At 39.7% G+C, this 23,429-nt stretch overlaps 1 long non-coding RNA gene and 1 other non-coding gene across 2 annotated transcripts in view; one reads left to right on the forward strand and one right to left on the reverse strand.

Moving 5' to 3' along the window:
* Nucleotides 1-1,841: 1,841 nt before the first annotated feature.
* LOC118710049 lies at nt 1,842-1,970 on the forward strand. The gene has a single exon (XR_004985270.1). It is a non-coding gene; the product is annotated as a small nucleolar RNA SNORA11 (small nucleolar RNA).
* A 2,538-nt stretch (nt 1,971-4,508) lies between these two features.
* The window catches only part of LOC118709699, a 38,977-nt gene continuing 20,056 nt past the window's right edge, over nt 4,509-23,429 (reverse strand). Inside the window, exons 2-3 of the long non-coding RNA XR_006740543.1 lie at nt 13,932-14,122; nt 4,509-4,724 (exon numbers count right to left, since the gene is read on the reverse strand). This is a non-coding gene — a long non-coding RNA (uncharacterized LOC118709699). The remainder of the gene's footprint in view (nt 4,725-13,931; nt 14,123-23,429) is intronic.

Consider the following 23,429-nt stretch of genomic DNA (forward strand, 5'->3'; position numbering starts at 1 on the left):
TCAAACTTTTTAAAGTGGGGGCCAGATCTCGGTCCCTCATCGAGAGCTGGAGGGCCAGACGATATGAACTACTAATTCCTACTGTAACACCTTGGCTGCGCTCACTGCCCAAAAAACCTGGCGGGCCGGATCAGACTCCTCTGCGGGTCGCATGTGGCCCGCGGGCCGTAGTTTGAAGACCCCTGGTAGTGGGTTGAACATTGTCCTGTGCATTGAAGGTTGCCTGTTTGAATCCCAGTCAGGGCACATGTCCAGTTGCAGGCTTAATCCTGATTGGGGGCTGTGCAGGAGGCAGCTAATTAATGTTTCTCTCTCACATCGGTGTTTCTCTTTCTCTTTCTCTCTCTCTCTCTCTCTCTCTCTCTCTCTCTCCCCCCCCCTTTCTTCTTTCTCTAAAATTGATAGAAACATATTTTTTAAAAAGCTGATTTTTTTAAATATGCCATTATAATGTTAATTTTGATGATTCAATATGTTTTGCTATCTATCACCATTTTACCGTGTTTCCCCAAAAATAAGACATCCTCCAAAAATAAGACCTACTTACAGGTTTCCTTCTGAGTGAAATATAAGGCATCCCCCCCCCCCCCGAAAATAAGGCCTCCCCTATGCTATACATGAGAGATTTGGTCCACTGATTCTGAAAGAAATTGAGTCATAAGAAATTCACCAGGAAATTCAGAAATTGGATTATTATGATGATGTTCCAGAAGATGATGACATGATTGTCATTGAATAAATGAGAAATTCTTGATACTGTAGGATTCACAGTTTGTCTGGTTTGTGTTAACAACTACCGTACCACCATACCGTATACAGGTAATAAATTTCCTTTATTTTCATTTAACAATAAATGCGTACCGTATTCTTCTTCATGGAAAAATAAGACATCCCCTGAAAATAAGACCTAGCGCATCTTTGGGAGCAAAAATTAATATAAGACACTGTCTTATTTTCGGGGAAACAGGGTAACTCTGTTAGAGTGGTTAAGAAAGACTGACTTTATGGAAATTCAAGGTCAAGGTCTTTTCTCTATATCAGGGCTTTAAAAAGTAAACAGAACATAAAAGAGATTTATTTGAATACACCTGATATTTCAGTTAGGTTGTTTATAGCTTCAAATGATCAACTAAAGGTGGATTCAATTTATAATCTCATGTAGTAAGTCTGAAGGGGTGTCATCTGCAGGTTTGGCTATTTCAATGGCTCAGTGACTGACTGAGGACCTGGACTCCTCCCACACTTCCAACCCATTGTCCTGGGCACAACAGTGTTAATCCTTAAACTCACCCCCATGGTCAGAAGACAACCACCGCAGTGCCAAATAACCTCATACATCATTTAAAGGAAAAAAGCTGAGAACATCCTCACTAAGAAGGAAAGAGTTTCCCAGAAACCAGTCAGGCTTTGAAAACTAAAGAGCTGGTCAGCCTCTTCAGTGAGAGGAGAGCTAGCCAGTACATTAAAAGGGTGGGAGGGACAGCATTTGAATAGGTAACCAACAATATTGCCATAAGTGTGAATGAGAAAAATTCCATTTACATATGCTGAAGATTAATGGAACCCTTTGATTATTTTCTGAGGAAATTATGTCTCTGAAACAAGCTTACAACCAAGTAACCATTTTCTAATCAGTTAAAACAGTACAAAGGAGTGGATATAAGAGAGCTGTGTTTGGGAAGACGGGTTGTAGCTTAATAGGTGGGTTGAGGGGTGATCAAAAATGAAGAAGAAAATCTTTCAACAATAATAATTAGTGCCTGCTAAAATCATTTGCCTTCCTACGGAATTGAACAATGCCACCTATGAAGTGTTCTTGTCAAAAATCAAGCCAAATCTGTTGGGTGTGGAGAGAGCAGCGCGCCTGAAGAATGGCTCCTCTGTGTAGAACACATCCAAACAGCAACGTGGGCTTACTCCTCACGGGTGGCAGAATTCTGTGGCCTTCTGTGACATTATGCCCTATCCATGAAAAAAAAAAAAATCAAGCCAAATCAGATTAAACCTCTAGATCTAACGTTCAACTTATACGAAGTATAGGGTACAGAGAGGATCTTGTTCAAAATCACCACAAGGAAGTAATCAGCAAAACTCAGAAATGGCGGAGGAAATTTACCATGGCTGGATATTTGATGATACAAAGGAATGTTTGTCAAAAATTTAGGAGTATTATGGTTATGTTTTGTTTTGCTTTTGAGAGTACAACTTAATTTGCTAGAGGTGCCAAATCCAAATGAGTGCTTATGTGTGTTTTTTAAGAGTCCATATGTTTTAGAGATACATGCTGGAATATTTATAGAAATGATGTGACATCAGAGATTTACTTAAAATGTCTCAAAAAAAATCTAGTGGGAGTAGGGGAAGTTCAAGGTGGGAGGGAATGACAGGATTTTAGGATTTACAGTCATTTATTCACTCTCGATGAAGGCTCTATTCATTTTGAGAAGGTATAAACCTGGTGTACTTAGGACCAAGAAATGTAATTGTCAGACTTTGCCTGTTTGCTCTAAATGACAGTAAAAAAACAAAATCAAACCTCTCAACAGCAGTAAGCCAGTATTCCTCCACTATGACTTCATTATTCCAAACCTCCAAGAAAACAAATGCAACACAGACAGTATTCAGCTTTTCTCAAAAATATGGGCAATAAAGACACCCTCTAAGCTCCAGATGGTTTGCAAAAGATCTATGAGAATGGCCTGCAATTAGGAATCTACTAGTAAATGCATCTGATCTATCTAGGTATTTTCCTGAATATACATCAGCGTCTCCTAGACTTCTATTTGAGTCATTTGGGAACTAGCTCAAGAAACAAATTTTGTTCTCACTTTTATCAGGTTGAAACAATGACAAGGGGTGGGGAAATTGGATGGAAATTGTCCAGCAAAGACAATAAGCAACTGAAGGAAATCAAAAGTTCGTGTTATACCACTTTGCTTTTTACAAAAGACATACATTAGTACCAGTTTTTGCTAACAGGAAGAAATCTGAAGAGGATTTTTCACTTTTATGAAAAAAGGCAAAAAGAGGGTTCAGCATTTGTTTTGCAGCGAGCTGTTACAGAGGCGGCGCCCACCGGGGGCAGGAGAGTGGCACCCACAAGCTCCTTCCCAGGGAGACACATTCAGCATCTCTGCGTAGCTCTGAACTGTCTGTGAGCATCTCTGCCTGAGTCTCTACCTACTGGTCATCAGAATCACCTGAAGATTTTTTAAATAAATATTTTCATCTCCCCCATCCCTACTGAATCATATTCTTAGCCAAGGTAGGAGAAAAGCCAGGGCCTAGGGTAGAAGTGTAATTCCAATGGTCAGTCTTACTGTTGAGAGCACGAAGATACCTCTCAGTGCCTTCTAAATCATACCACTCACCTGCTTGGAGCTATAAAGAAAAGGGCAGCCGAGACCGGTTTGGCTCAATGGATAGAGCGTCGGCTTGGGGACTGAAAGGTCCCGGGTTCGATTCCGGTCAAGGGCATGTACCTTGGTTGCGGGCATATCCCCAGTAGGGGGTGTGCAAGAGGCAGCTGATCGATGACTCTCTCTCATCGATGTTTCTAACTCGCTATCTCTCTCCCTTCCTCTCTGAACAAAATCAATAAAATATATTAAAAAAAAAAAAAAAAAAAAAAAAAAAAGAAAAGGGCAGAAAAGGCTCTGCGGGCCCAGCCTGCCTCCTATCTCCTTGGCAAAATGCATCACTTCTCTGTTCTCAGAGCCCTGTAATCTGGGCCACCCAAGTCAGACACTCACACTTCCACACAGGTAGGTGATTCCTCCTATAGAGAAGGAAAAAAAAAGAGAGAGAAAATATATTTACTAGAACCCTAGTATCAAGTTTTACAAATAGCTAATTTCAATTACTAATAGCAATGTCCTTGTAAGTTTGCATCTGCATCATTTGCAGTTGAAGAAACGGGCCGATAGGACTGTCATGTGATTTTGCCAGGTTTCCCTGTGGTTAGCAGCAGAGGGTGAGACACAGAACCTAGGGAGACAGGATAGATAATTGATGTAGTCATTTGTGCCCTGTTCTTGTGTCTATTGAAGACTTATTTGGCAGGAGAGGGTGACTTTCTCCTTTTTTCCTCTCTAGAAGGAAACTTGGCTTATTCTAAGATGCAAGAACCTCTTATGCCCGAGGTTTAAAAGGTTCTTGCATCTTATGTAAGAGGTTTAAGAGCTTCTTTGTATTTCAAAAGCTTTTCTGCAAAAAGTCCCAACCAGGACTTTGAGAGTTCTTGGCTCTTCCAGAAAAGAAGCTGGAATTATCCCCACAAGGGTGGAGATGGAAGACAATGTTTCACAGGGAGGACAAATATGCCTCTATCCTGGGACGATTTGTTCCCCAGAGGCTGCACCCCGTGTATAGAGCAGTTCAGTGTTTCCATTGCACCGCAGCTACCAAGGGCAAAGAAGGTGGCACCGGCAAGCTAAGTTACACAGTTGTCCCATCTTACAATCTGACTCATGGGGAACCGCAGAAATAGAAGGACCTACTAACACTCACTTCACAGCTACCGTGTACAGGAATGTTCATCCCTGAGTCCTGAGAGCCTCCACAGGGTGTCGGGCAGATGGCAGCCCGCCCAGGCAGGTTTTTCCTCTTCCCCATCCCCCATAGCTGGACCCGGATCACAAAACGCTGCACTTGTGTACAGAGCCCTTGGGCATCACACTCTTAGCTATCTGCTCACAGATTCATGGCCTGCAAAGCTACTGGTTCTTTATCAAAATAAAAAACAAAGTAAAGGAAATCAGACATGAAAGAACACAAACTGTATCTTCTGTTTATATGAAGTTCAAAACAGACTAAACTCACCTGTGATGATTAGTGAGTGTAGCCGTTAGTGTAGGTTAGTGTAGCAGTTATCTTAGGGCCATGGTCGGCAAACTATGGCTCACGAGCCACATGAGGCTCTTTGGCCTCTTGAGTGTGGCTCTTCCACAAAGTACCACAGCCTGGGCGAGTCTATTTTGAAGTGGTGTTAGAAGTTTAAGTTTAAAAAAGTTGGCTCTCAAAAGACATTTCAATCGTGTACTGTTGATATTTGGCTCTGTTGATTAATGAGTTTGTCAACCACTGCCTTATGCCAAGTATTGACCTGGGCAGAGGTGGATGATGGCAGGCAGGGGGCCACAAGGGACCCTTCTAGGGGTTAGAAACTTTCTATATCTTGATCTGGATGGTGATTACACAAGTGTAAGCATATGTGAAAATTCATTGAGCTATATGTGTATTTTTCTGTTATGCAAAATTTACCTCCATAAAATAAATGCATAATAAAGCAAACAAGCCAACACAGATACCTACATGATTGCTAGCTCCAGCTTGCCAATTACTAGGGCAACTTAGTCCCCTTTTGCTGACTCAATCTCTTCACAATTCCTAAAAAATTAATCTGTGTTCTTACCCCAAAACTGCACAGAAAATTTTAAAAGCCAGAGAAGAGCAATCAGATGCATAGCCCTTACCCATGGGTTAATCTGTAGCATTGCAAGTATGCAGATAACAGAGCCACGGCCCAGGTTCAAATCCCTGCTCTGTCACTTAATGATCACATTTGAGCAGCTTACTCAAATTATCTCTTCCTCAGTTTCCTGATCTGTATAATAGACTTAATAATCAGGATTAAACAAGGTTAATCCATGTAAATGCACTCAGTAAATATCCAATGTTATGGTATGCCAAGCCTATGATAAGCAACCAGTATTATCTCGTTTAATCCTTGCAGTAACCCTATCTGATAGATGGTGTTATCCCCGTGTTACAAGTGAAGTCAAAATTACATAGTTGGCAAGGGGCAAAAATCAAGGTTTGAACTCAGTTTTGTCTTTTCTTTTCCTGTTCAGGGCTTCCCTGATGTCCACTGGATCCTCCCAATCAGGTGTTCCTTCAGCTTCCTCCCGGAAGGCCTTAGAGTTAACCCACCATTAACTTGCATTTCTCCCACTGCCTGCTCTGAGACAATAGCCCACATGGCCCACACTTCAGAGAACTTTTGAATTCTATCTGAGTCCCAGGTACAGAACACAGTCTAAATAAGAGAACCATGTGCCCTTCCACCCAGATTTTCTTATACTGACAAAGGAAAGTGTTGTTCTTAAAGAAGAAATCCACACAGCACTGGTAAACTGGAAAGGACACTACTGTCAGAATGAACCAAATAAATGATTTAAATAATCTATAATAATAAAAGGGACATCTCATTAGGCCGGATGTCCTTCCTGATGAAGCCAGGGTCAGAGGGAAGCCGGCCTGGGTCCTGGGTACCTTCGGGTGGCCAGAGGAAGAAAGCCTAGGTCCTGGGTGCCAGTGGGAAGCCAGTGCCCACAGCCAGGGAAAGGAAGGCGTACTCTTACAAGAATTTTTGTGCATCGGGCCTCTAGTGAGAAAATAAGAGCAAATCCATAGAGATTCCAAATTCAGATAGACATTTGCAACAATACAGAAGAAGCCTCTGAATCAACCATCAGGGTAATTTATTAAAGAACTGTATTCAGAACATGGGGCCCAGTGAGCTTCTCCTGCCCCTAAACTGGCAGAATGAAAACAACAGTAGCGTTTGGCATGGGGAGGGGAGAGGGTTGGAGATGGGGGTGGGGATGCACAGGAGGAATTGTTAGGAAATGAGAAGGTATTTCTGAAAGAAGAAAATGTGCAGAGTGAAACCTTCCTTGCTTTAACACCATGGCAGGAAAATATTGTAAATGTGTGGTATTGGTTTTCAGTTGCTGCCATAACACATTTCTACAAACCTAATGGCTTTAAACAACACAACTCTGAGGCTTCTTGCATAGTCACGTCTCCCTCTTATCACAGATGAGAAAGCTTCTCTATTTTTAAGGAATCCTGTAGTTCAGGCCCACTGGATAATCCAGGATACTCACCCTTTCTCAAATTGTTTAACTTAATCACATTTGCAAAGTCCCTTTTGCCATGTGAGGAAACATGTTTATATGTTTCAGGGATTAGGCCATGGGTATCCTTGGGGCTATTTTTTCTGCCTACCGCATGTGGGTGCCTGGCAAACAACCCTGCTTCCTGGTTTAGCAATTGGAGTGCTTGCTGGCTGTTCCACCCAGGACCTGAATGTGGAGTGACACCCAAAAGGGCCAACCAATGACCTAACCAAACTATTTTTGAAGAGTTTCCTTGGCAGTGGCACCTTGGTTCCTGCTGATTTTCCAAGCCTAGTTTTCAGCTTTCTGGTCAATTCTGTGAGCTACCAATAGCCTGAAATAAACTATTTTCCTGCATTAGCCAGACCCAGTTTCTGTCACTTATAATCAAGAATTCCAACTGATATAAAATGTCCTCCTTACCTGTGTACTCCATACCCACTCATCTTTAAGTAAATGCTTCCTGGGAATATTGCCCACCACCTACAGAGAACTTAGATCTGTATTTAGAGGAGAGGTCTGTCAGATAGCACACCCAAACAAAACAGATAAAACCTATGCCACTGACCTACAATAATCGACCTATAATAGTTCTTCACTTATACAAGTAAAAAATAACTCCAATCACTAGCCATAAAAGCAAACAAACAAACAAAAACCAGCATGAGAATCAAATAAACAAAAAGGAACAAATAGACTTGACCTGGAAAAATAAAAGATCAGAATAAAATATTTATCTTAGACAAAAAAAAGAGTCAATTTAGTATATTGATGGATGATTGAGAATATTTCACCTACATACAACAAGAGCATTTAGAGAGTAAGAGCTATCCTATATAATAAAAGGCTAATATGAAAATTGTCCCCTTAACTGGGAGTTCAACCAGAGGTTGGAGCCAGCCTGCCAACTGCCCCCAGCCCTTTCCCCCGGCCGGCTTGGCCTGATAGGCCCCGAACAGGGCAGGCTGGCCAGACTCCACCTGTGCATGAATTCATGCACCAAGCCTCTAGTTGGAAAATAAAAATCCAGTAGAAGGACTTCATTCACTACTGCATCTCAGCATTTAAAATAATACTAGGAACTAACTAAACATTTGTTGGATGAATGAATGATCAATGGAACCTGTACAACTGAAAGTTAAATTAGTAATCTGAAAATAAAGAGAAATCTCCCAAAATTTGAAATTAAAACGGACAAAGTAAATGTAAAATATCAGAAAAAACTTAAATATGGAAAACTAAGATGATATGAAATCCATATAATCAAAGCTCCAAAAAGAAAGTACAGAATTAATAAAAGAAAAAGTCATCAAGGAAAAGAATAAAAAAAATTTCTTTGAGCTAAAGAAACCACAACGTATAGACTGAAAGGGCCCACTAACAAATCCTGGTGAATTTTAAGAAACCTACAGATATAGAACATGATTCTGAAAAATTCCACATGAATAAAATCTCAAAGGAACAAGAAGCAGGTTAGCATCAGACTTCTCATCAATAACGCTGGGTGCCAGACACCAGAGCAATATCTTCAAAATTCTGAAGGGAAATTATTTTGAACCTAGAACTCTACATACTAAGGCAAACTTATGTTCAAGTGTGAGAGCAAATTGGAAACGTTTTTTTAACACACTATGACTCAGAAGTTTTGCCACACACTATCTCTAAAATAATTACCTTCTCTTTTTTCATCCTGTCCACCATATCCCCTCCCCTCTGACAGCTGTCAGTTTGTTCCATGTAAACATGCCTCTCTTTCTATATTGTTCATCAGTTTATTTTGTTCATTAGATTCCACATATAAATGAAATCATATGATATTTGTCTTTCTCTGGCTAGCTTATTTTACCTAGCATAATAATCTTCAGATCTATCTATGCTGTTGCAAAAGATTTCCTTCTTTTTTACAGCTGCATAGTATTCTACTGTGTAAATATGCCACAGTTTTAAAAAAAAAACACATTTTTATTGATTTCAGAGAGGAAGAGAAAGACAGAAACATCAATGATGAGAGAGGAACGTTGATTGGCTGCCTCCTGCACACCCCCTCCTGGGCATCAAGGCCACAGCATGGGCATGTGCCCTTGACCGGGACTGAACCCAGGACCCTTCAGTCCATAGGCAGACACTCTATCCACTCAACCAAACCAGCTAGGGTTGTACCATCGTTTTTCATCCACTCATCCATGGCACTTGGACTGTTTCCAAATCTTGGCTATTTTATATAATGCTGCAATTAACATAGGGATGCATATGTTATTTTGAATTTGTGTTTCAGGTTTCTTAGGATATATTCCCCAAAGTGGGATCACTGGGTCAAAAGGCAGTTCTATTTTTAATTTTTTTGAAGAAATTCCATGTTGTTTTCTAGAGTAGCTGCACCAGTCTGCATTCCTATCAACAGTGTACTAGGGTTCCCTTTTCTCCATATCCTCACCAACACTTATTATTTGTTGGTATATTGATGGTAGCTATTCTAGCAGGTATAAGTTGGTACCTCACTGTGGTTTTAATTTGAATCTCAGTGATGATTAGTGATGTTGAGCATTTTTTCATAGGTCTATTGGCAATTAGTATGGAGAAGTATCTATTTGTCCATTTTTTAATTGAGTTGTCTTCCTTGTGTTGAGTTGTATAAGTATTTTATATATTTTGAAAATTAACCTCCTTATTAGATGCATCATTGACAAATATGTTCTCCACATAGATAATAGCGTGGATATAGCCAGAGGGAAAGGTAGGGGTTGCTAGTGGAGGTGAACAGAAGTGTGTGTGGGGGGAGAGGGGAGGGCGGGGAGGATGGGGATGGAAAGAGACTTCGTTTGGGGCAATGTACAGATGACATTTTGTTGACTTAAACACTTGAGATTTGTATGGTTTTCTGAACCAATGTCACCCCAATAAATTAATTTTAAAAATGCACTTGAACAAAATAACAATGACAAAAAATAATCCAAAGAAAAAAATAATGTTGGATAAAAGAAAAAAGGTGAGTCCAAAAACCCCAAACAATATTACTTAAAATTGCTTACACTTGTAGAGGTAGTATGGCTGAAGGAGAAAGGTAGATGGCAATTTCTTGTTTAATGGGAATATATAAAGATGGATTAATTGTAGATACTGATAAAAAAAACAACAACACATGTATAACCATGAGAGTTCAAATTTTAAATTAACCATCTAAATAACTGAAATTAAAAACATAACTTTGCCAACCTTACAAGAAAAAAAAATTGAACAAAGAAAACAATCTAACAGCTATAGCCTGTGAACCCTCTCATTAGGGAGAAAGAAGAAATAGCAAACAAAGCAACTGGAATAGAAAACATAAACCAAGATAACACAAATATACTTAAATATATTAACAATAAAAATGTGAATGAATTAAGTTCCATGAGTTTTACCTGGCTAGTGTGGCTCAGTGGATGAGCATTTACCTATGAACTAGGAGGTCATGATTCAATTCCCAGTCCTGGCAATGCCCAGATTTCAGGCTTAATGATTCTCTCTCATCTTGATGTTTCTCTCCCCATCTCCAAAATCAATAAAAATATATGTATTTTTTAAATGAGTTTTGACTTGTAGTAAAAACAACATATATGTTTTTATATATATCCAGCTATATGCCATTTACAAAAGAGACACCTACAACATTAAAGGGAAAGCAGGCTATTTCCCAATGGAAGAAAAATAAAATCACAATTCACTAACAAGACATAAGAGGAAAGAATCTTTATTCACTTAATATAGAACTTAACCATTTAAAAAGCAAGACATTAGAAATACAAGAAGAAATTAAAATAGTTCAATCTCTAATGATGGTGGAAAACTTTAATACATGTGGCTTCAGAAGTTGATAGATCAAAAAAAAAATTTAATGCAAGTGTTTTTGAGTACAGTAATGCATTTAATCACTGGGAGCAGCTTTGTAAAGATCATAGGGCACTTCATCACACAAAACAGAACTATCTTCATCTTACTCCACCTCTCAGCAATGACGATGCGTTTGCCACCCCTTGTCCCCAAAACACTCTCTTCCTGGGTTCCAGAGATGCCCTTGCCCTCCTGACTTTTCCTATTGCTCTGTGGGGCCAGTGTGCCCACTCTGCTCTGCTGGCTCCTACTATTCCTGACCTCAGTACCCAGTAGTCCAGGACGCAGTAGTCCCTTTCTTCTCTCTCTACTCTGCCTTCCTAGGTGGTCTATCCTAGGCCTCCTCAGCCTTTTAACACCTTACCTACTGTGAGGATGCCCAGATTTATTTCCCCAGCCCTGGGTTTTCCCCTGAGCTCCAGATTCCTCCATCTACTTGAATGTCTAATAAGCACCATAAATTGAATAGGTTCCAAGTAAAACTCAAGTTTACCTACATACATTTTAAAATGTTCGTTGTTGTGTCAGATTTTTTTATTGTGGTAAAATACATATAACATAGCATTTACCACTGCAACCATTTTAAAGTGTATAATTCCATGGCATTTAGTGCATTCATAATGTTGTGCAACCATCTCTACTGTCTAGCTCCAGAACTTTTTCATCACCCCTAATGGAAACCTCCATTAAGCAGTCACTCCCCATTTCCCCTCCCCACCTTGAGTCGCCAGTAAACACTAATCTACTTTATGACTCTATAGATTTGCTTATTCTGGATAATTTATATAAATGGAGTCATATAATGTGTGGCCTTTTGTGTATAGCTTCTTTCACTTGGCACAGTGTTTTCAGGGTTTGGCCATGCTGTAACATGTATCAGTGTGTCATTCCTTTTCATAACTGAACGAGATTTCATTGTATGGAGAGACTTCTTTTTGTTTACCCATTCATCTACTCATGTGCATTGGGTTGTCCCACTTATACACTCCACTGTTTTTCTTCCGTTGCCCCCTATTGCCTCCCTCCCCAGTCATCTTTATCTCAGTTGGTGATACTAACACTGACCCAGTTATGTAGGCCCCAAATCTAGCAGTCATCCTTGATTCCTTGATTCCTCTTTTTCTCTTAGCCCCATTTCACCCCTGACATCCAAACCATCAGCAAGTCCTGTTATATCATACAGATATGTTTCAATATGCCTCATATTTCACACCTTCTGCAGCTACCACCTAGTCCAAACTACTATTTCTCTGGGCACAACTGAATGTCTTTTTGCTTCCTTTCTTCCCCCTCCAATTCAATCCCCTACAGCAATCAAAATTAATCTCTCATAAGTGTGAGTCAGATCATGCTACAATAATGCTGAAGACCTTTCAATAGCTTCCCATTACAGTGGGAATAAAGTCTAAATGTCTTTGCTATGGCTAACAAAACCAGCATGACCTAGCCCGTCTAGCTCTCTGAGCATATTTCCTACACTTTCCAGCCACATGGGCCTCTCTGAGTCTCTGCCACACCTGACCTGAGTCTTCACACTCCCCGAGCTTCTGCCTGAGACACACACTTTCCCTCAAACTTTGCTCAGCTCCCTCCTTTTGATCATGCAGGTGCCCTCTGCAGAAAGGCCTTTCCTGACTCTTCTATCTGAAACAGAGCCATCACCCCGAGCTTCTCTCTAACCCTACTGGGTTTTTCCCTCATACAACTTAGAACCCTATAACATTACATGATTTTTCTGTTGTTCCCCCATAAGAATGTAAGCTCTCAGAAAGTAGCCACTTTGGCTGCAGCCAAATCCCCAGGACCTAGAGCAGTATCTAGAATGTATGAGGCATCCATTAAATACTTGTTGCTTGAAAAAAATGCATCATTGCCGAAACCGGTTTGGCTCAGTGGTAGAGCATCAGTCTGCGGACTGAAAGGTCCCGGGTTCGATTCCAGTCAGGTGCATGTATGTTGGTTGCGGGCACATCCCTGGTGGGGGGGGGGGGTGCAAGAGGCAGCTGGTCAATGTTTCTCTTTCATTGACGTTTCTAGCTCTGTATCTCTCTCCCTTCCTCTCTGTAAAAAATCAATAAAATATATTTTTTTAAAAAGAAAAGAAAAAATGCATCGCATTATATACCCACATAGAAATAGGACTTAATGCTCAATAACATAATATCCATTCTTTTCAATCATCCTTGAACATTTATATGAACAAACCATGAGGTATTCTTCAACAATGTTGGTGAAAGTAAAAATTTTTATAAGCTTTCTGGTGAATAATTTGATAATATCTACCCAATTTTAAAAAGCAAATATTCTTTGAACTAGTACCATATATTGTAAAGCCCTACCTTACCCCCATGAATTTCATTGGCAACTTTGTGATAAATCAAGTGACCCTTAATGTGTGAGCCTATTTCTGCAGTCTATTTTGTCCTGTTTATTGTCTATTTGGTCACTTTCAAGGATAATACAGAGGTTCATATGGATCTGAGGAAACTTTTTTTAAATGGAAGAAATAGCCACTTTGCCTTTTTATATTGTTACCAAATATTCCTCTCCCTTCCCAAAGTTTCTGAAGAACACAGAAATGATCCATGTTGCGAATTATACTAAAATGGTAACATGTTTTGAAGAGCACTCAGGTATTAGACATGAAGTATCTTATAAAACTAACTCTTGATGTAAGAAATTGTCACTATGGTCTATGGTGCCAAGGCAAGTGGATAGCCATGTGGAAATATAAATATCACAAGACTAAAACTCTTTTGTTATCTGAAGGACTTTGGAACAGTAGACTTATCTGTTCATTGTGCAAATAGGAAAGAACTAAAGATCCTCTTCTAATTGCACAGAACCACTTTGATAATGTTTATACTACTAGGTGTCCACTACAACATTATTACCAGGGTAACAAATAAGACCATCTTAACAAGTCTTAGCAAGGAGACAGAATTACAGGTGTCATTGAAGGTTATGTGAACATAACCTGACAACAATTTCTAAAATATCTAAGTATCTACAAGACTGCTTTGTTTAAATAGTAATTCTAATGTTAAGTTTATATGAGAAAGAACAAGCTGGTAGCAGTTGTGAATATTTGTACAAATCTTCATATTGCATAGGAAATAAGACTGATATCCCTGAGAGAATTCAAATTTAAGATCTTACCTCATCGAATCCTGAGACCAAGTTTTAAGATGAGAAAAGATGTCTCTCTTTATAGCTTCAGTAAAGAGGAAACATCTTTTTCATTCTTTATTAGGCTTCTTATTTTAATTTAAAGTTCTGTATTTTCAGAACCAGGCTCTGAAATGTCATTAGTTAGCATTAAATGCATAATGCAGATCCATGGGGCTCAGCTTTAAAATAAAAAACAAAAAACAATTGTTAGGATTTGACCTGATAGAACTTTTCATCTGCCACATCACAAAAGAACAAAAGTCAGACTATTGGAGCTACCCATTGTCTTCATTGTCAGAAAAGTGTAAACAAGGAACGCAGAATGCTGGTGGACCTTGAGCTCTGGCAAGGGCCAAATATATGCACCAATTGTTTAGTCAAGACAATGGTGGCTCAAGCGATTTCCTGACCAAATAGTCTCAAAGCAAATCTTTACTAATATTTACTGTCCTTTAAGATAGTCTGTCTGTTACTGGAATTGCCTAAGGACAATGTCTATCTAAAATTGAATAAAAGGTTGGCAGGGCCTGGTCACCAGTGAAGTCTTTCCCCTAGAGTTGGACTCTCCGCCTGGCACCCCTTAATTTCCAAATTCATATTTCTTATCTAGTCTCATCTTTTGCACATGGTCCTTCTCCAGATCCTGTACCCAAATCATGAGGGACATAGCATCTCAAATCAGACAGACATCATACTTCTCCTCAACAAACACCGGTACTAAACCAGGAGGAAATAAGTACCATATTTCTTGGCAACATGATTATGATACCCAGACAAACACAGTGAGGTGTAAGAGTGGAATGAAGACCTATCAGACATGCAAGGACTTGAAACATTTACCTCCTCCTACATGCTCATTTTGTTGAGGATGCCTGAAAATATTCTGCAGTAAAACAAGGAGAAATGAAAGAGCAAGACTAGTGACTCAGGAAAAAGTGAAACAAACCCCAGAGAAAGAAAGGGAAGTTCAAATATTACTTGCTGAAGGGCATGATGAGAGATTAGAGAAGAATGTGATGTTCAGGAGGGAGTGTATGGGGGGCGGGAAGAGATTGTGTAGAGGAAGGGAATGGGAATAACTGATAGAATAACTAATATAATGAAATATCTGGGGGGAAAAGATGAAACTATTATAAAGGTAAATGGCACAATTGCAAAAAAGAAGAAACACCAGAAATCTTTCACAATTTTTAAAAGGAAATAAAAGCGTAGTATGTCCCTTGGTTCAAAGTATAGAGAGACCCACCCTTCAGGAATAAAAATTTGATGTTGGAGTGTAGTGTTCCATCAAATTGAAGGGATAAAGTCTGTTTAAATTACAGAAAACCTTCAAAGCTAGGCTCAGATATTTGTGTCCATGGTCTGATAAGCACAAGAGAGCAGTAACTAGTTCTAGAGAAAGAAAATGAAAAGTTAAAGGCAACATTTCAGTAATGTTAGCTGGCAGGAGAAGAGGCATGAAGCTGAAGGGATAGTCTGTTGCAATTTTTCAGTCATGAGGCGAAGGAATAAACAGACAATAGGAAGGAAAAGAGAGCACATCAGAAAGGTGTTTCAAAAGAGAATTACAGGACTCAGGCACAGGACTGAACAAAGGGGCAGGATGGCTCTATACTTCCTGGTCAGTGAACTGGAAAAATGGTGATGGTTTTTCATCTGCTATTGCTGTATCATTATGATACACATACATTCCCTCCTCCATCAGCATTCTCCCCTTCCCCTTCTCCCTCCCCTCCACCCCCCCTCCTCCTCTTTCCTCCTTTTTAAAAAAAATATATTTTATTGATTTTGTACAGAGAGGAAGGGAGAGAGATAGAGTTAGAAACATCGATGAGAGAGAATCATCAATCAGCTGCCTCTTGCACACCCCCTACTGGGGATATGCCCGCAACCAAGGTATATGCCTTTGACCGGAATCAAACCCGGGACCTTTCAGTCCCCAAGCCGATGCTCTATCCATTGAGCCAAACCGGTTTCGGCTCCTCCTTTCTTTTGCTCTCTCCAAGTCCATACTGATCTCCTTGCTTGTAGATACTAAAGCCTGTGTTTGTTTCCTTACCACCAGCACTAGGTCCTACAACAATAGCCTCTCAACACTGCTAGGACTGGGATTGTGGGTGGTGAAGTAGTTGTAATGACTACGGTGACAATGTCCCAATGCCTTAAAGATAAGAAAAATGGAAAGAGCAGTGACTTGGGGCATAAATAATTGATAATTACAGCTTTAGTGAGATGTCAGCTCCCATTGGGAGTTAGAAGAAAACACTTTCTGAAAATATAGCTATTACTTCTTTAGTGAAACACCTTGATTTTTCCTTCCTTTAATACACTTTACTTAACTCCATCTATATCTATGTAGTATTAAAACCAAATAGTAATGGGAGATCTGACCAAAGTCAAATAAACTTAATTCTAGATTCTTATTTCAAATCCTTTTTTGATTAAAAATAAACAGACTATTTTAGGAAGCAGAGTTAGTTAGTTAGTTAGTCCTCACTGAAGGATATTTTTTCCATTGATTTTAGAGAGAGTGGAATGGAGAGAGGGAGGGGAAGAGAGAGTAATATCAATGTGAGAAAGACACATCAATTGATTGCTTCCCACAGGCCCCGACCTGGGCCAGAAATCAAATCTGCAAGCAGGTATGTGCCCTTGACTGGGATTCTTTGGTGCTTAGGCCAATGCTCTGACTGCTCGGAACAGGAAGTAGAGCTATTTAAGCAAGCTCTGCTCTAGGGCTATGAGCCTTGTATACGTTGTTTTGTTCTTGTTTGTGAAGATAAAAAATGTTATTTTCAAAGAAAGCTCTAGGTGGCACTTGTGATGTATTCAATAGTTGCCTCAGATCCTTTTTGGAAAAGTTATGGTATTTAAAAAATGCGACGAATATTAAAATAGGGTAAATCTTCTTTATAATAATGAAGATCAGTATCTTATGATTGTGTTTACCATCTGATTATATACTAGGGGCCCAGTGCACAAATTTGTGCACCTTAAAAGGAACTGTGGGCCCCAAGGCTGCGGTGGGCCAGGAGCAGGTTTTGGCCCATCCTCCGTGCTCTCACCTGGCCCCTCCCACCACAGCCCCTGTCCCCAGTCTGCCTGCAGCCTGCTCCCACTGCCACTGTTCTCACATGCTGATAGCACTGGGCCCCGCTAATACCCACTGCTGGTGTGGAGTGATTGGGGCCAGTGCCAGCAGCGGGTGCAAGCGGGGCCGATGCTAGTACCCTCAGTGGATGTGAGTGACGGCTGCTGCCCCAATTGTCCCTCAGAAGCAGGGGGAGGTGGAGAAGCCTCAGGGTGATCAGGGCTGGCAGCCACCGCTCACACCCACTGATGGCACGGAGTGATCGGGACCAGCACCAGCAGTGGGTGCGAGCAGTGGCTCTGGCACAGGCTATGGGTGCAAGTGGGGCCAGTGCTGGCAGTGGGTGTGAGCAGCAGCTCCAGCGTCAGCAGCAGGTTCAAATGGGACTGGTGCCGGCAGCAGGTGCAAGCAGCCTGTGGGACTGTGGTGCGAGGGAGCAAAGAATTTTCAGTACCACTAGAGGCTTCCCCAGATGACAGCGACCAGCACCCCACCTTGGTCTGGCGCTCCTGCTCACCTGCTCCACCATCCCACGACCAACACCCCCCCTGTTCCACACACGCCCCCTGGTGGTCAGTGCACATCATAGTGACTGTTCAGTTGTTCAGTTGTTCTGGTTGTTCCACCACCATTCTGTCTATTTGCTTATTAGCCTTTTATTATATAGGATGAGAAATGTCTTTATGCAGCATTGCATTTAAAATATGGGCTTTACTTCTTTTATAAAAACTGCAGAAGGGGAACCAGCCTTTCCATAATATGTGAAAACTCTACATGATGAAAAATAATAAGAAAGTAATGTTTGATTTGCAAAAGGATTGACTATAGGTGTTCTTTTAAATAGTAGTTCCTTTATTCTGTTTAAAATATTTCAATTTATAAAAATCTTATATAATAAAAGCCTAATATGCAAATCAACCGAATAGTGGAACGGCCAGTCGCTATGACGCGCACTGACCACAAGGGGGCATATGCTCAATGCAGGAGCTGCCCCAGCTCACAGGCTCCAGGCCAGCCAAGGTGGGTGCCAGCGGGGGGCCCCCCTTTCGCCCTGCTGGTCGCCCCACAAATTGGCCCTGATCACTGACCAGGCCCAGGAACCCCACCCATGCACAAATTTCATGCACTGGGCTTCTAGTAGATTATAAAAGTAGTTTTCCAAGTCCATCTATTGTGTAAAGCAAAATAAGTTATTAATTTAAAATACAGCACAACAGCTTAAAGTAGGTTTTTAAAATGATATTAACAACAACAAAAAAATTTAAAGTAGATTTCCTAAGGACTTTTTTTTACTTAAATGATAACATATTGACTTCAAGTAAATGTATTGTTTTTTCTGTTATTTGGTTAGGCAGTTCCCTCTATGTAGCAAGTTGCTTAATTATCTTTATTGTAGAGAGATTACAAGCTCTTTTAACAAAAATGCAGGTTGAGAAGGTCTATTTCAATTGTTGCCAAATACCATGGCAACAACCGTAGCTTGTGACCCTCACACGTTGTTGCATCTTTTCTCTACCCATTAGGCCTTCAGTGTAACCATTTTATGGATTAGGTTCACATCTTACTTTTCTATCTTTATTTTCTCTTTGTCTCATTTTCGTTTATTTTAAATGTTTTCTGTTTTTTGTTTTTGTTTTTGTTTTTTTTTGCTGTACCTTTGTAGGATAATTTAACACAATGAAATCCTTTTGGAACATGATGGGTCATAAATAAATTAATAATACTGCTAATATGCTGTCTTGTAATTGCACTAATCTGTAGCTTTTTGGATGAAATTGACATTTTGAAGGTAGTATCTCATGCAGCAGTATCTTATTTAGCCTATCAGAACTCAGAGCTAAATATGCAAAACTGTGACAGTATTGAAAAAGTCTTGGATCTCAGAGTAACAGTTGAACTTCTTTTGTTGAAAATAACAGAAATGGATTCTGGCTAACCTAAGCAAAGGAGACTTTAACAGAACACTAGCCAGGAACTCATGGGATAAATGGGAAGCTAGAGGCCAGGCCTCGACACAAGACAGGAACAAAGGCAGCGTCTGGAGGCCCCACAGCAGGAAGAACTTACAGAATCTCCAGTGTGCCTCTGCCCAAGTTGTTTCATGTGTTCTATGCTTTCACATGTTTCCAGTGCTAAAATCATGTGAAATCCAGTATGGAGTAAATACTTTATCTTGAAAAGCTGCCAAAATATTAAGAAATACAAATTTGGAAAATAAAATATCTGAGGATCCAGTTGTCTTCCCTTGGGGCACATATGGCTCTTCAGTTACATAGGAATGAGGAGTATTAATTTAATCTCCACCAAGACTGCCTACAATTGGGGAGGTAATTGCCCAGCAGAAAACTGGGGTTTTTCCTGTGGAGGGAGAATGTGGTTGCTGGTCACCAAAAACAATTCATGTCACTACATTACAGCAAGAATAAATTGCTAGTTTCTGTGTTGTGTTGTGAACTCCTATAATGGATTGAATATGTCCCCCCAAAACTCATGTCCACTCAGAACCTCAGACTATGACCTTATTTGGAAGTAGAGTCACTGCAAATGAAACTAGCTAAGAATCAAGATGAGATTTTACAGGATTAGGGTGGGCTCTAAATCCAGTGAGAATGTCTTCATAGGTCGCCCTGACTGGTTTGGCTCAGTGATAGAGCATTGTCCTGAAGACTGAAGAGAACCAGGTTCGATTCCAGTTAAGGGCATGTACCTTGGTTGCAGGCATATCCCCAGTAGAGTGTGCAGGAGGAGGCTGATTGATGTTTCTCTCTAATCGATGTTTCTAACTCTCCCTCTCCATAAAAAAGTCAATAAAATATATTTAAAAAGAAAGAAAAGAAACAGAAGAGGACACAAACAAGGTGATGCGAAGATGGAGGCAGAAACGAGAGTGATGCATCTACAATCACAGAATGCCAAGAACTGCCAGAGAAGGTAGGAATAAGGCATGGGATGGTTTCTCCCTCAGAGTCTCCAGAAAGAATGACCCTGCTAACACTTGATTTGGGACTTCTGGCCTCCTGAATGGTGAGAGAATAAATTTCTGCTGTTTTAAGCCATTCGTTTTGTGGTTATTTGTTATGGCAGCCCCAGGAAACTAATATAACCACTAAAAACAGTTTCTTTGTGCAGAACCATAAGTGGTAATACCATGAAAGTCAGTGCTTAGTAAATGCAGTTTTATGAGAGTGAATAAAAATTCTCTTTTTTAATTTAAAAAATAAATAAATCTATGAGTGGTTTTGGTTATTTGTTCCACAAAAAGCTATTCAACATCTCTTATGCACTGGGCATTGTTTTAGGGGCTGAAAATACTGCAGTGAACTCACAGAGCTTGCATTTAGAGGAAATGCAGTTACACAGGTGTACAGACATATTCTGTTGAGAAGTGAAACTAGACAATGTGATCTAGAATGGCATACAGGAAGTAGGGAAACAGTGTACATTGGGTGATCACAGAAGGAAGAGAGAACTGAGACCTGAACATTGAGAAGGAGCAGACATTGGTGGCGTGGGGGAAGAACATTCCAGGCAGAGGAACTGAGGAAACCCAGAGCTGAGTGACCACTGACAAGTGAAGGGGGGTGAATGGAGAGAATTAGGCAGAAACAGATCACAACTTCTAATCTAAGATATGCCATGAAAATGGAGAATTTTAAGTAGGAGAGTAACATCATCTGATTTAAACATTGGTGTGGGGAGAAAGATTGCAGAGGGCCAGAAAGAGCAAGAGGCACTTGGGAAACCAAAGTATTATGCTTGATTAGGGTGGTATAGTGGGGTGTAGAGAAGTGGACTAATTCTGGATATGTGTGAGATAGAGTGTGACAAGACTAGTATTAGCTAAATGTCTTCTCTTGCTCCAGACTTACTCTAATATCCAGAAGTTTTGCATTTAATTTGACAGATAAAATTATATATATTTATGCAACTCAGACCTATTACCACTTACGCTAAATTTAATCAACACCTTAGAGCATGTGAAAAATATAATATTAACTTACAAAGATCTTTGTGTGATTGGGTAGCAGCAGCCTGGAAATTAAGATAATGCCTAGGATATTACACCCTAAAACATCTCCATGGAAAATAGCATGGAGAACTACTAATAAAAAATAAAAAAAAGTTAGGACTATTGCTTATGATAGGGACAGATACCCTCACCACTATATGCAGAAGCAACAGAACAAATTTTAAAAGTCATCTTGCCCTGGCTGGTGTGGTTCAGTTGGTTGGGCATTCATTGTCCACGCACCAAAAGGTGGTGGATTCAATTCCAGGTCAGGGCATATATCAGGGTTGCGGGTTCGATCCCTGGTCAGGGTGTGTTTTTAAAATAATAACTGGGCCCAGTAATATAGATATCCAGACCTTTCAGGAATACATATATTTCTGACATTGATATTTCTATCTTTTTCTCAAATAAAAAAACAAACATATCTTCAGGTGTGGATTAAAAAAAAAAAAAAGTCATCTTAAAAAATGCACCCTACAGAACAGAACAGCATTATTTATAGTATCTTCAGGCACCAGGAACAACAGGAAATATCACTGACTTGATAAGACCAGCTGAGGAACTAGGACGAGATAAAAACTATAGCTTTAAAAATAATGCATATAGACAAAGCAGACTATTCCTAATGTAAATAAACCAAATCAACAGAGACCATATAGAACAAAATTTACTAGGCACTTTCGTCCACCTAAGCAATTTAGACTGCCACCCTTTCAACCAAATTATAAAAACAAAAACCCAAATAGAAACCTCAGATACTATTTATAGTGGCAGAGAAAAGGAAATAGCCAATCTTTAGAGGAACTACACCTATACAAAATAGACTTAATAACCCATTTGTTGTAAATAAAAACCCCTTTTTAAAACCTAACCACATTAATGGACACACCATTTATAGACTAAGGAGAGAAAATCTAAGGAGTCCCCTATAGGGACTCAGCATTTTCCTGGCCCAAACCAAGATAATCACCCATGTGTTACAGTGGCTATTTCAATAGAATCCCCTTTTATAAATAAAAACATGATGTATACTACTATGTTATTAGATACAAAGTCCCAAGTAACAATGATATAAGGATATCCTACCAAATTAGAAAATTTTTAAAATAAAATAGGACTAATCAAAGAATTAGGAGGAAAATTAAGCCCAAGCACATAGGTACATAGATTCCTAACAATTGATAGAGACCACCTATCAATGCTAAATGCTTTATAAATCCCAATAAGGAAAACATTCTTGGAATGGAGGACTAGGACATCATATAATGAAGAAAGATGTAACAGTTCCTAAAACTAATTTGGATATGGCAAAATGGACTGCAATTAAATTGCCTGTCCCAACTAAAATAACAATATACTCCAATACGGTTTTAATGGAGGACATACTCAAATTAAGGAAAAAATTTTGGCCCTGATTTGTTTGGCTCAGTGGATAGAGCATTGTCCTGTGGACTCAAAAGTCCCAGGTTCGATTCTGCTCAAGGCCATGTACCTTGGTTTCAATAGGGGGTGTGTAGGAGACAGCTGATTGATGATTCTCTCATTGATGTTTTTAACTCTCTCTCCCACTCCCTTCCTCCCTGTAAAAGATATTTTTTTTTTTTTTTAAGGAAAAAATTCTGGGACTCCTAAAGAAACAAATTATTGTGCATATTATTTTACCTTGTAATCACCCAATCTGGGCTGTTAAAAAGCCAGATGAATTATATAGTTTTATAGTTGATTATAGGAATTTAAATAAACTCTCCCAAAATCAAGGGAGCATTCCCAGATACATGCACTAAAATAAAAACAATACCACTGGATCCAGAAGTATAATACAGTGATAGACTTATCTGACATGTTCTTTCCTATAGCTATTGATGAAAAGACCCAACCCATGCACTGACATGGGCAATAGACAGTACCAGTTTACTGAGTTGCCACAAAGTTATCTTAACAGCCCAGTAATAGCCACAACTTTCTAACATAGACATCCAGACCTTTCAGAAATACATGACACACACACACAAACCATTATTTCCTACATTGATAACATCCTTATTTATGGTGATAACTTGAAAGAACAAGCTAGAGTTAAGATGGACTTAACTGAATCCCTTACATGCAGAGGATGGACAAGTAACCCAAGTAAAGTCCAAGGACCTTAAACGACAATGAAATTTCTAGGCATAATTTGGTCCTCTGAAGGTAAGAAAACACCAGGCCCACGCATAAACAAGACAGGCTGCATATCAACTCCTACCACTAAGTAAGGAGCTCAGAAATCGATAGGATTGTTTAGATATTGGAAATAGCACATATCACATATGGGAATAATATTAAAACCCATCTATGAAATTACAAGACAAAGTAGGAAATTTAAATGGACAGCCTTTACTTG

Source organism: Pipistrellus kuhlii, unplaced genomic scaffold (assembly GCF_014108245.1).
Source record: "Pipistrellus kuhlii isolate mPipKuh1 unplaced genomic scaffold, mPipKuh1.p scaffold_m20_p_7, whole genome shotgun sequence".
Classification (NCBI taxonomy): Eukaryota; Metazoa; Chordata; class Mammalia; order Chiroptera; family Vespertilionidae; genus Pipistrellus; species Pipistrellus kuhlii.